General features: G+C 50.3%; 1 protein-coding gene across 5 annotated transcripts in view; it reads right to left on the bottom strand.

The window, feature by feature from the left end:
• GALNT6 (polypeptide N-acetylgalactosaminyltransferase 6) overlaps positions 1-12,361 on the bottom strand; it is a 43,328-nt gene extending 30,967 nt beyond the window's left edge. The window contains exons 1-3 of one of the 5 annotated variants that reach the window (XM_032284708.1): positions 11,475-11,529; positions 4,842-4,927; positions 2,264-2,386 (exon numbers count right to left, since the gene is read on the bottom strand). The gene's annotated coding sequence lies outside the window, so the exon portion shown is untranslated. Of the gene's footprint in view, positions 1-2,263; positions 2,387-4,841; positions 4,928-11,244; positions 11,327-11,474 lie in introns of those variants that run through there. The other 4 variants (XM_032284700.1, XM_032284725.1, XM_032284717.1 and 1 more) reach the window with 4 other exon arrangements.
• Positions 12,362-12,588: the final 227 nt, after the last annotated feature.

The following is a 12,588-nucleotide window of genomic DNA, read 5'->3' as shown; positions in this document are numbered from 1 at the left end:
ATTGGTGGCAAAGGACCTGGGCACAGATTCCAGTTCTTCCTCTTCTAGTAATAGCACCTACCTCCTAGGGTTGTTACAAGGATTACGTTCCTTCCCCGAAAAGTTCACGGACAAAGCTTAGCAGTCTCTGCACATGGAAAGTTCCCACAAAGTGTTAGTTTTGATCATTAGCAGCTGTGTGACCCTTGGGTGATTTACTTAATCCCTCTAAGCCTCAATTTCCTCATCTATCAAGTGGGGGCAACTAGTACCTAACTCACAGGGTTGTGGGGAGGATTAAATCAGATAATGTAGATAAAACGGTTGGCAGAGGGCACCTGTCATATACTAAACCCTCAATAAATGGTATCAATTATTTCGATACCTGCTTCACTTCCCAGCAATTATCCTCAAGCACCTGGCCCTTAGCCAAAGCCACGTTCATTACTCCCTGGATGTTTTGCTTAAAAATAAACCTGGTTGAACTATTTAATGCTATTGTTTAAATGCATGAGCTCTTGCCTGTGGAGAGGCCTGGTGACTGAGATCTTGGGAATATGTGGCCATCACGATCTCAAGTGGGGAGCTGGATTCACCCTGGACTGAGGTACCAACGTGGCTTTTTTTCTTTTTGAAATGGAGTTTTGCTCTTGCTGCCCAGGCTGGAGTGCAGTGGCATGATCTCGGCTCACTGCAACCTCTGCTTCCTGGGTTCAAGCGATTATCCTGCCTCAGCCTCCCCAGTAGCTGGGATTATAGGCATGCACCGCCATGCCCAGCTAATTTTGTATTTTTAGTAGAGACGGGGTTTTTCCATGTTGGTCAGGCCGGTCCCGAACTCCTGACCTCAGGTGATCCACCTGCCTCAGCCTCCCAAAGTGCTGGGATGACAGGCGTGAGCCACCGTGCTTGGCCAAATGTGGCTTCTTTTATAACATCAGATTCAGCAGGACCATCAAAAATCAAACAAGAGAAATCTCTTTGAGCATCTACTTTGCATTAACTAATGTCTAGGAGATAGGAGAGATTTGTTTAATCCACCAGTATTTACTGAATACCTGCCATCTGCCAGATACTCTGCAAGAGGAGGGGGACACACAGAGACATGCAAGGCCAGCCCTCAAGGATCCTACAGTCAATTGGAGGTGTCGGATTTTAAATAGCGATTACCCCACGAGAAGCAGAATCATGTGCTGAAGGAGAAGGCATGAGGAAATGCAGCAAATGGGGGAGGGCAATGTCTGTGAAGAAATCTCATGGGGGAAGAAACTTGGGGGGAGCACTGACTGGTGAGTAGGAGTCAGTTAGGTGAGGTGAGCACATTTCAGGCAGAAGGCACAGTACCTGCAAAAGCCTAGAGATGGGAGGCAGTAGAGCTAATCTCAGAACTGCAAGCAGTTTGGCATGGTGGGAGTAGCAGACGTTGGGCCTGCAGAGGTGGCTGAAATCAAGTTGTGAGGGCCTTGTTCATCATGCTGAGGAGCGTTTGCCCTTGACCAAAGGCATGGGGAGTAATAAAGGGTTAAGCTGGGAGCCCTGCATTACAGGAAGAGCAACATGACAGCGGTGGAGGGTATCTGCAAAGGGACCTGCTTGGCAGCTGGATGACCCATTCGGGGTCTGACCCAGGATAGTTAGTAGCAGCATGGATGTAGGAGAAGGGAGGATGTGGTGCCAGGAAGACTCCCTTGGGTGATGGGGTGGGACAGTTTACTTCGTCTGGTACACAGGAGGACACAAAGGCTCAATTCCTTTCCCCAAGCGATTTGAAAATCTTGTTGGAGAACAAGAACTGGTAGCACCGAGCAGGTCAAGGAAGCACCTGTCCAGGGGGAACTCAGGAGCAGGAAAAGGACCTTTCGCTGAATACCATTTTGTACTCTGAACCCTGACTATACTACTTATTCAAAAATTACTAAAATCCAAGCAGAATAGCACAGAGAGTAAGTGCTAAGCTGAGACAGGTCGAGTTCCCTGTGGGCTTGAGGAAGCCTTCAGGGAGGAAATGGGGATTCAGTGAGCAGGAGTTTCTTGTCACAGGGGTTGAGCTATGCCAGGGCCAGGACAGGGGGATTCACTAGAGCTAGACACCTCATCAGTTCTGGAACTGTCCTGGCTAAGCCCACACAGAGGCCTGCAGAATGGGGGAGTATATGCCATGACAACTTTGAATGGTTCCACAGGCTGCACCTTCCCTGCTGCCTTCCCACTCCAGCAAGAGGGAGCACAGTTAGAAATAAAGATGTGGTAACATTGTAGTTATTAGCCAGTGCTCAAGACTCACCCCCTCCAGGAAGGCCTCCCTGACTGATTCACTCAGACTCACCCAGGTTACTCCAACTCCCTCATCCTGGCAGTGCCTCGTGGTCCCGTGCAGCGGGGTTTGTCTTTGCTCCTTTTATTTTCCCTGGAGAAAGAAATCTAGGGTTAAATTAAGTTCTTCCTAGGCATCTGCTCTCTAGATCCTGTCTGGCTGCCTGAAGCTTTCTCTCTGAAACCTGCAGTTCCTCAAGGTACTAACCACATCCTGAACTGAAACGAGACACCTGGGATTAGCCTTGGTGGTGAGGGACTTGCTCTCTAGTTTGTTTGCTCCGCATGAGGGCAACAGGAAAGAGTCCCTTAGAAGAGACTCAGAATCCGGTGGAAGCCACAGGACTTTGGGGTTAAGGATTTTTGCTCCCTGTGTAGGAGATGATTCCCAGCAGTGTGGTTAGCAAGGTCTTAGAGGTCACCTCTCCACCAGCCTTGGAGAAAGAATAGCTACTATGTTAGTACCGTGCCGAGTGCAGAGCTTCACGAGATCTGCCCCTGGTGTCTTGCGTAGCTCCCTCACCTTTGGGCTCCCACACCTGGCCTCCTGCTTTCCCGGCAAGTGTGCCCTTAGCCCCTATCCACTCATTTCCCTCTCGCTGTTGCTCAGCATTTCTTCCCGTCTTCTTCCTCCAGCTACCCTTGGGGCCTGCAACTCCTCGGACCACCTTGGCTTCAATCCCAAGATGACGCTAGGAATCCTCTCTGAGAAGCCTGCCTACATTGAACAAATGGGACTTGCTTCCCTGGCCCCACCAGCCAGAACACAAACTTACCTTCTCTCACTGGTGTAAGGAACTGAGGCTTTACCCAGCCCAGCTTGTATCAAACTGCTGATCACAATCCACTGCGATATTATAAAATAAATTTAGGGTGTTGCAAATCGGCATTCAAAAAATTCTTTAAAAGACCAGTTAGGGCTGGGCACGGTGGCTCACGCCTGAAATCCTAGTACATTGGGAGGTTGAGGTGGGCAGATCATTTTAGGCCAGGAGTTCAAGACCAACCTGGCCAACATGGTGAAAACCCATCTCTACTAAAAATACAAAAATTAGCCAGGCATGATGGCAGGTGCCTGTAATCTCAGCTATTCAGGAGGCTGCAGCAGGAGAATAGTTTGAACCTAGGAGGCAGAGGTGGCAGTGAGCAGAGATCATGCCACTGCACCCCAGCCTGGGCAACAGAGCAAGACTCCATTGTAAAAAAAAAAAAAAAAAAAAAAGACCAGAAGACCAGTTAGCTGGGCGTGGTGGCACATGCCTGTAATCGCAGCTACTTGGGAGGCCATGTCTGGAGGAATGTTTGAGCCCAGGAGGTCGAGGCTACAGTGCGTTTTATGTTATGATTGTGCCACTGCACTCCAGCCTAATAGAGCAAGACCCTGTCTCAAAAAAAAGAAAAAAAATTGAAATTAAAAAAAAAAGCAGAAAAGAATGAAAAAGAAAATATCAAAGTGCATCACATATCACATGTAACATAGGTAAGCATTCCCTTTTTCTTTCTTTCTTTTTTTTTTTTTGGAGACAGGGTCTCACTTGATTGCTCAGGCTGGAATGCAGTGGCACAATCTCAGCTCACTGCAGCCTTGGCCTCCTGGGCTAAAAGGATCCTCCTACCTCAGCCTCTGGAGTAGCTGGGACCACAGGTGTGTGTCACCACAACTGGCTAATTTAAATTTTTTTGTAGAGATGGGGTCTCACTACATTGCCCAGAGTGGTCTTCAACTCCTAGACTGAGGCAATACTCCTGCCTTGACCTCCTAAAGTGCTGGGATAATAGGTGTGAGCACCAAGTCCAGCCTGAAAAATAAATTTTTATTTTAATGTTTGTTTCAGTCTATTAAAGATACACACTGCCTGATACAAAATTAAAATGATAAATTTGTTATTCAAAATTCATACAACTAAAGACAAGTTTTTTTTTTTTTTTTTTTTTTTGAGACGGAGTTTCGCTCTTGTTACCCAGGCTGGAGTGCAATGGCGCCATCTCGGCTCACTGCAACCTCCGTCTCCTGGGTTCAGGCAATTCTCCTGCCTCAGCCTCCTGAGTAGCTGGGATTACAGGCACGCACCACCATGCCCAGATAATTTTTTGTAGTTTTAGTAGAGACGGGGTTTCACCATGTTGACCAGGATGGTCTCGATCTCTTGACCTCGTGATCCACCCGCCTCGGCCTCCCAAAGTGCTGGGATTACAGGCTTGAGCCACCGCGCCCGGCCTGACAAGTTTAAATGATTAAATTTTCAAATGATAGTTTTTTATTGTTTGTAGAATTTATGCTTGTAATATGATTAAAGTATAAACTGCCCTAAGATTTTGGCAATGCTGTGTCACATATATACAGAGACTAAGTCTGGCTGTAAAGTATATTTCTCACTTTGCTCTAGTCATAGAAGCTTGAAAGCCAGTAACAAAGTCCAAACCCCCCAGTTTATATTCTAGCTCCCCTCCAAAAAGCCTTCTCAGATCTCCCAGCAGAATTCATCTCTTCCTGCTTTGCCCTGTTAGCACCCGAGTTTTATTTGAACTCCAGTCTCATCACAGCCCACCTTGTGTCAAAGGAGTCTCTTCTAGACCTCACATGTTTGTGAATTCCTGGACCAAAGGGGCCATGCTGTTTTCAGCTTTTTATCACCTGCAAACTTTAGCACAAGTTTTACACATAGCAGGTGTTCCATAAATTTTTTTTTTTTTTTTTTTGGAGACAGGGTCTTACTCTGTCACCCAGGCTGAAGTACAGTAGCATAAACACAGCTCTCTGCAGCCTCGACCTCCCAGGCTCAAGCAGTTCTCCTGTCTCAGCCTCCTGAGTAGCTGGGACTACAGAGGTGGATGCCACCAGGTCTGGCTAGTTCTAATAACTCTTGTCAACTGAGATGAGCCGGAGGGGTTAAATGTGGAGCACTGGCTTCACTAAATGATATTCTCAATGCACTTACTGCAAGAAGTACTTAAATTACAGGATGTTCTGCCGTTACACATTAGCTTGCTGTTTTGAACAGGTCTGTCTGTGAGTCTAACACCCTCATTTTATCATCAGTGAGGCCAGAGTGGTTAGGTGACTTCTCTAGCAACACACAGCTAGCTAGTGGCTCCCAGGAATAGAACCTGATCTCTCAACTCCTAGGCCACTACTCTGTTTACCACACTCATACCCTTGGAAGTTGAGTGGGAATTTGGGGACCAGGCCTGTCCTCCCTGAGCCTCCCCAACTCCACCCTTTGATCCCTTTCTTGGCATTTGCCCTGCGCCCACTCAAGGATACAAATGCTTTAAAGATTCGGAAACTGGAAGTCCCAGGCAAAGTCTTGGCTTTTGTGAATGCCAGAGTCAGCCACCCAGAACACGCCCTAGCTGGCCAGGTGGCCTCTTTGTAACAATGTTTCTTTCTGTTTATCAGCTGAGCTGGTCACCTCTTCAGACGTGGCAGCAGGAAGCAGGCAGTCCTCACCACAGGGATATTTGCTCAAGTTACTCAGAGGAGGGCTCAATTACAAGTTTCTTTGGAAAGTGATGACTGTCACCACTCTCACCACGGGCACAGGTGTGTGGAGCTAGACATGATACTGGGGAGGGGGCAGGTCAATTTCAAGCTACTGGTGGGGGAAATGGGGCTGAGAGGCTGTTTGGCCAAATGACTATCCTTTCTTCCTCACAAGCACTTTCTCTCCATCAAACACAGCACTCATCTCCAGTCCTCCGTACTCATGCTGTGAGCAGAAGAGCAAATTATCTCCTCCAAAGCCCTCCTCCCACCTCTGACCCTTTTGATCACAGAATGTGAGAGGTTTTTACTTTTCCCCATAATTACACCTTCAAGACACTTCAGCTCTTTCCCAACACTCAAGCTGCAATACTGTGGCTCATTTTCCCAGGAAGATACACTGAAAATTATTTCTGTAGCTAGCCTATCAAGTTCCCCCCATATATGAAGATTCATTTTATGTTTGCACAGTTTTGTTTTTTTTTTTGAGATGAAGTCTCACTCTGCTGCCCAGGCCGGAGTGTAGTGGTGCAATCTCAGCTCACTGCAACCTCTGGCTCCTGGGTTCAAGCGATTCTCATCCCTCAGCCTCCCAAATAGCTGGGATTACAGGCACGCACCACCACATCTGGCTAATTTTTTAATCTTTTTTAGTAGAGACGGGGTTTCGCCATGTTGGCCAGGCTGGTCTTGAACTCCTGACCTCAAGTGATCTGTCCACCTCAGCCTCCCAAAGTGCTAGGATTACAGGCATAAGCCGCTGCGTACAGCCTGTTTGCACAATATTTTAAGCTTAAATTACCCAAACATGGATTTTTGATTGAAAAACCCAACCCAACTGTGCTCACCACTGTATACCTAGAGCAGTGCTTGGCATGCGGTAGGCACTCAGTTAATATTTGTTGACTCATTCCAAGAACAGGTCACCAAAATCAAAATACTATGCCACCAAACAGGAGGTTCGACAGTTCACAGGTTTTTCACTGGAGGCCCTGCAGGCCCTGCCAGGTGGGGCAGAGGCGTGCAGTGGTTCATTCCTAGGAGTCCAGAGGTGAAGGAGGGAGGGTTCCAGGTGAGGACGATGTGGGATTCTCTAATCACCTAGCAGCCTTGGTGACAACCAGACTGGGCTTGAGGGGGGCAGTTGGGGGAAAAGGGCAGATAAGGGATAGTGAAGTAATGAGAAGGGCAGAAGACAGGAAGGGTATTCCTGAAGGGTTCTTGGGCCAGTCTTCAGATTGGGAAGTGGGGGTTCATGGAAGAGAACAGAACTGAAGTTTTGACTGGGTGAGGCAGCTCACGCCTGTAATCCCAGCACTTTATGGGCCGAGGTGGGCGGATCACGAGGTCAAGAGATCGAGACCATCCTGGCCAACATAGTGAAACCCTGTCTCTTCTAAAAATACAAAAATTAGCTGGGCATGGTGGCACATGCTTTTAGTCCTAACTACTTGGGAGGCCTGAGACAGGAGAATTGCTACCCGGGAGGCGGAAGTTGCAGTGAGCAGAGATGGCGCCACTGCACTCCAGCCTGGCGACAGAGTGAGACTCTGCCTCAAAAAAAAAAAAAGAAGGAACTGAATTTTTCCTTCTCTCCTCACCCCCTAGTCCGCTCTTGGCTGCAGGACTTTTACCTGGGGCCACTGGCTACTCAATATACCATCCCCTGAGCTCAGGGTCTGTGCCTAGCCTCCTATGCTAGCCAGCCTTCCCAATTTCCCCATTGCTGCCAGGAGCATCAAAGTCCGTGAAACAAGCCAGCCCCTGTCCCACTCCCAGACACGTCATTTTTAATCCCCTCTCAAGTGCAGGTTCACCCCACGCCCTGCTGCCAAGTCCTGCTGATTCATTCCCTGCCTCCTGATTCCTTCCCATCCTCTCTGCTTTCAAAACCTTCATTTGAAATTGCGCCTTTATCAACCAGCATCTGGAGGATCAGCAGGAGCTGCCTGCCAGCCTCCTTTGCCTCGGGCCCCTCTCTCTTTCACAATCAGACAGCCGTATTCATATTCCTTGAGCGCTGTTTGACTGGCAGAAACACAGAGGCCTGGCCGGGTTGCTTCCTGTTTGCTGCTCACCCTCAAGCCCGACCAGATGCTTGGCACTCACTCATGGGCTATCTTTTCCTCCTCAAAGCCTTTCCCTTAGATTCTTGATAAGCAAGCCATATTTCTTTTCTTTCAGATTCTTGCTACAGACTCCCCTCTTCCAAGAAGCCTTCCTAGACTGAGGTATGTCTCGCTGCCTTAATTTCTAGGTGTTGTTCCCAAGTTTCTCTGCTACCCATGCTTTCCCCATGTAGGACTTCCCACTAAATATCATGGAGAAGGGAGAACCAGCAAGCCCAGATGCTAGACCCCCCAGATCCTGTTTTCCTTCTCCTTCCCAATCCTCGAGTCTCGGTCCCCAAACTTCAGTCTCCAGAATGCTCTTCCTGACCAATCTACCTGGGCTTCCAATCCCTGTGGCACCTCTCTGCCCTGAGATGTATGGCAATGCTATTTTGCTAGTTGTCTGTCCTTCATTCTCTATTATGTGCAGAGCTGAGGACTACGTTGCTTTCTTCTTTCAAATCTCTACCTAGGCCTTAGGACCAGGTTGCTCAGAGTTCAAGAGAATAACAGGAGTAACAAGACCCCACAGGGCTCTCAGGTGCCACGAAAGTCTTCTAACAGTCCTTCTCCTCCCTGGAGTGAGCTCATCCTTGTTCACCACACAAGCCTTCTACACAGCACAATTACAGCATTGAGCTCGACACAGAGACAGGCACTGCCCTGCACTTAGCCTACTGCTTATTCACTCTTGTCCTCTCGTTCCTATCAAATGAGAATGAACATTTGGGCTTTTCCAGAAAGGGGCAGAGGGCTGCATAAAATGTTGAGTTTGGCCGGGCACAGTGGCTCATGCCTGTAATCCCAGCACTTTGGGAGGCTGAGGCAGGTGGGTCACCTGAGGTTGGGAGTTCAAGACCGGCCAGACCAACATGGAGTAACCCCATCTCTACTAAAAATACAAAATCAGCCGGGTGTGATGGCACATGCCTGTAATCCCAGCTACTCCGGAGGCTGAGGCAGGAGAATGCTTGAACCTGGGAGGCAGAGGTTGCGGTGAGCCAAGATAGTGCCATTGCACTCCAGCCTGGGCAACAAGAGCAAAATTCCAGCTCAGAAAAATAAATTAATAAATAAAAAATAAGAGCTGAGTTCACCCAAGCTGTGGCATGGACATACCCAACCTGGTCTTCAGCATCACTTCCAGGCTAGAGATGTGGGAACACATCCGTAGGAGCCAGAAGATGTTAAGGACAATACCATCATCATTTAAAATATTACTGCCAATATATTAAATCAAGTTACAGCCATCTTCTCTGTTTTACACAGAAGGAAACTGAAACCCAGGAAGGTCAAGTGACTTGACCAAGGTCACACAGCTAGAAACATAGCAGAGGCAGAATTTGCATTCAGGCCTATGTATCTCCAAAGCTCACTCTCTTAACTATGACATCACATTGTCTTGCGTTTGACTGGTGCTTGGAGCTTTGCCAGAACGCTTCATATACACCTTCTCATTTGCTCCCCACCCAGGGAGTGTGTATGTGATTTGGCTAAGGTTATACAGTGGAGTTAGTGATAGGGGTGAGTCAGCTGCCTGCCTCCGTGATACTCACTCCCCCCTGCACTGAGAAGCCCTTAGCCCTAGGGTTAGCTGCTCCTCCTGGTCCTGAGGTCTGCTCGAGGCAATGGTTGCATGGACTAAGTTCATGCTCATATTTCCTGTCCCCATTTCTTCTAGGTGAACTTGGGCTAATATGTCTCTGACCTCCGAGGGCACCTGACACGCATCAGGGCCTCCCCTTCTCTGGCCTAAGGTCTTTCATGCTGCTACGTGTAGGAGTAAGCTGTTCCAACCGTGGGACTGTGGGCAGCATTATGGAGGTGAGGACATCTTGAGCAGCCCAGTCCCCTGCAGACTTCTCTCTTTCCTTTGAGAGTCCTGTCCTGTTCTCTGCCCTGGTCTGTAAGCAGCTTTCTCTGGTTATCTCTGGGTTCCTAAAGTTCATGGCATCCTTAAGGAACTGGAGCTAGGGAAATGCCTGCAATGCTACTGGCTTCTGCTAGGCAACTGGAACTAAAGCATATTTCCTTTCCTTTTTTTCCTGCGACAGTTTCACTCTTGTTGCCAGGCTGGAGTGCAATGGTGTGATCTCGGCTCACTGCAGCTTCCACCTCTCAGGTTCAAGCAATTCTCCTGCCTCAGCCTCCCAAGTAGCTGGGATTATAGGCACCTGCCACCATGCCCATCTAAGGTTTTGTATTTTTGGTGGAGATGGAGTTTTGCCATGTTGGCCAGGCTGGTCTTGAACTATTGACCTCAGCTGATCCACTGGCCTCAGCCACCCAAAGTGCTGGGATTATAGGCATGAGCTAGGACCAAAGCATATTTCAAACCTCTCACCTGACCTGGTTTTCATCATTACATGAATTTGCCTGTCTCATTCTTCTTGCCTTTCTTCTGATGGGAAGGGAGACAGCTCATCTGTCTGGAGCAGAGAACAGGCACTGTATGGTGCACACAACATCTCTGGTAAAAGGAGCAAAAATCCTCAAGGCTCTTTGGTGTGTCCAAACTATGAACCTCACCCAGTGCCTGCAAACTGTGTGTGTGGGCCTGGAGGTGAGCTCAGAGCATAGAGTTAGCACCCTTTCTGAGAGTGCTACAATGTGTTACCCGCTGCTAGAAGGTGTCTTTTGTAAGCTTTGCTGGCAAACTGACCACCACCCACCCCTATACACAGAAGAGCCCCATCCTACCCTCTGCTGAGGTCTGGGTCTGGGATGATTGGCCCTGGGTGCAAGTGAAAACTGTTTCTCCGGCCGGGCGTGGTGGCTCACACCTGTAATTCAAGCACTTTGGAGGCCAAGGCAGGCGGATCACCTGAGGTCGGGAGTTAAAGACCAGCCTGACCAACATGGTGAAACCCCGTCTTTAAAAATAAAAATAAAAACAAACAAACAAACAAAAACCTGTTTCTCCTTTTTGTCAGCCCGGGAATCTGAACAACTGAGGAAATAGGGAAGTCGGGGACAGTCACAGTCATGAGCACCCAACAGATTCCATTTCCCCACAACACGAGGCCGATCCTCCCCACACCCAAAACCTCGGGAGGGAGTCAACCGAGCAGGGCTCAGATCGACCTCCACCAGCGAGGCTTCCCCCGCTGTCCCCTTCTGCTCAGGCGCAACGTGGCAGGGCAGGAGGAAACCTTTCTGGAAGAGTTTCCGTACCAGAGCACATCGGGTGCTCCGGATCTGAGGAGACGGGGCACAGCGGGAATGCGGGGCATGGATGGGTGAGGGGAAGAGAGTGTCGAGCCCTGGCTAGGGCTTGTCCTCCTCTCACCCTCCAAGTTCCAGAGTTCTGGGCTCCTCATTCATCTCATAAGCGCCAAGGTGGAGGGGGGGTCCTACCGAGGGAGGAGCTAGAGGCCACCGCGACCAGCAGAGAGCGAAGGCAGGAGGGACCAGCCTGGCCCAGCCCCTTCGTTTTACTGTCGGGGGTGGTGAGGAGGAAGAGGAAGAGGCGAAGGCTGGCGGTGGGGGAGGCAGGAAGCGAGCTCCGCCGGAGGGAAGTCCGAGCAGTCGGGGAACTCCAGGGAACCCTCCCGGGGAGAGGGTCGCGGGCTCCTTCTGCCGCTTACCTGTCGCGCAGAGGCAGAGCCGCAGCCGCGCCGCGGGGCCGCTCCCGGGTTTCCCCACCGGACGGCGGGGAGGGTGGGGCCGGGGCGGGACCTCCCCCGGCTGCCCGGACGCGCCCGCCCCGCCCCTCCAGGGCCAGGTGCAGCAGGTCCCGCCGAGTCCCCAGAGCTGCTGCGGGCCCGGGAACGCCCGGCGGCTGGGCGGAGGGGCGCCCCAGCTTCCCCGCGTCTCAGCACGCCCCGGGGGTGCGGTCTCTGCGGCCAGGCTCTCTGCAGGGAAAAAGATTGGAGGGTGCCAGACACCCCAAAGACGACAGGCTAAATTAGCAGAGCCTCGGGCGGCGCGTGCATGGAACCAGAATGTGCTGCGCGCCCTCCGGGAGCGCTCGGAGGCGGGAGGGAAAACGCGGCGGGGCGGCCAGGGGCCCAGGGCTCCTGCCCCAGGTTTGCCTCTCATTTGCGCTCCATCCCACAGGAGCGCCCATTCCGTGTTCCATGAGCTGTGCTAAGGACTCCCAGCGCCAGGTATCAGGTGAATCCCAGCCCCAACGCTCATGAATACCTACTACGATTATTCCGACAGTACCGGGCAGGCAGCGGCTCACACCGCAGAGGGTGATTCTCAAAGTGGGACCCCCACCAGCAGCGCCAGTTAGCACCATCCGAGGACTTCTTAGAAATGGGACCCCCCGCAGACCTAAATAATCCCTCGGGGTGATCCGGGTGCATACTCGACTTTGAGAACCCTTGGGCTGGAGTGAGAATCCTGGTAAACCCCCTAAACCGGTGTTCCGAATTATGCTGCCAGGGCCTGCGCTGCTCACAGGTCCCCTCAGCGCTGCCTCGTGTGCTGCAATCTTTTGGTGCCTTATTTTAGCAACAGAGAAGGAGAGCGCATGACTCCAAATATCCAGTAATTTGAAAACTTTCTATGGTAGAAACTTCTACCACTAGTTCAGTTTCTCATTTGTTTTGACATTCAAATAAATTTGTCTTTCTCTTTTCTTTATTTTCTTCCTCTGGGTCTCGCTCTGCTGTCCAGCCTCCCTCTTTTTCTTTTCTTCCTTCCTTCCTTCCTTCCTTCCTTCCTTCCTTCCTTCCTTCCTTCCTTCCTTCC

Source organism: Sapajus apella, unplaced genomic scaffold (genome assembly GCF_009761245.1).
Source record: "Sapajus apella isolate SASKATOON/1434 unplaced genomic scaffold, GSC_monkey_1.0 scaffold2, whole genome shotgun sequence".
Taxonomy (NCBI): Eukaryota; Metazoa; Chordata; class Mammalia; order Primates; family Cebidae; genus Sapajus; species Sapajus apella.
This window is presented reverse-complemented; position numbering and strand designations above follow the sequence as displayed.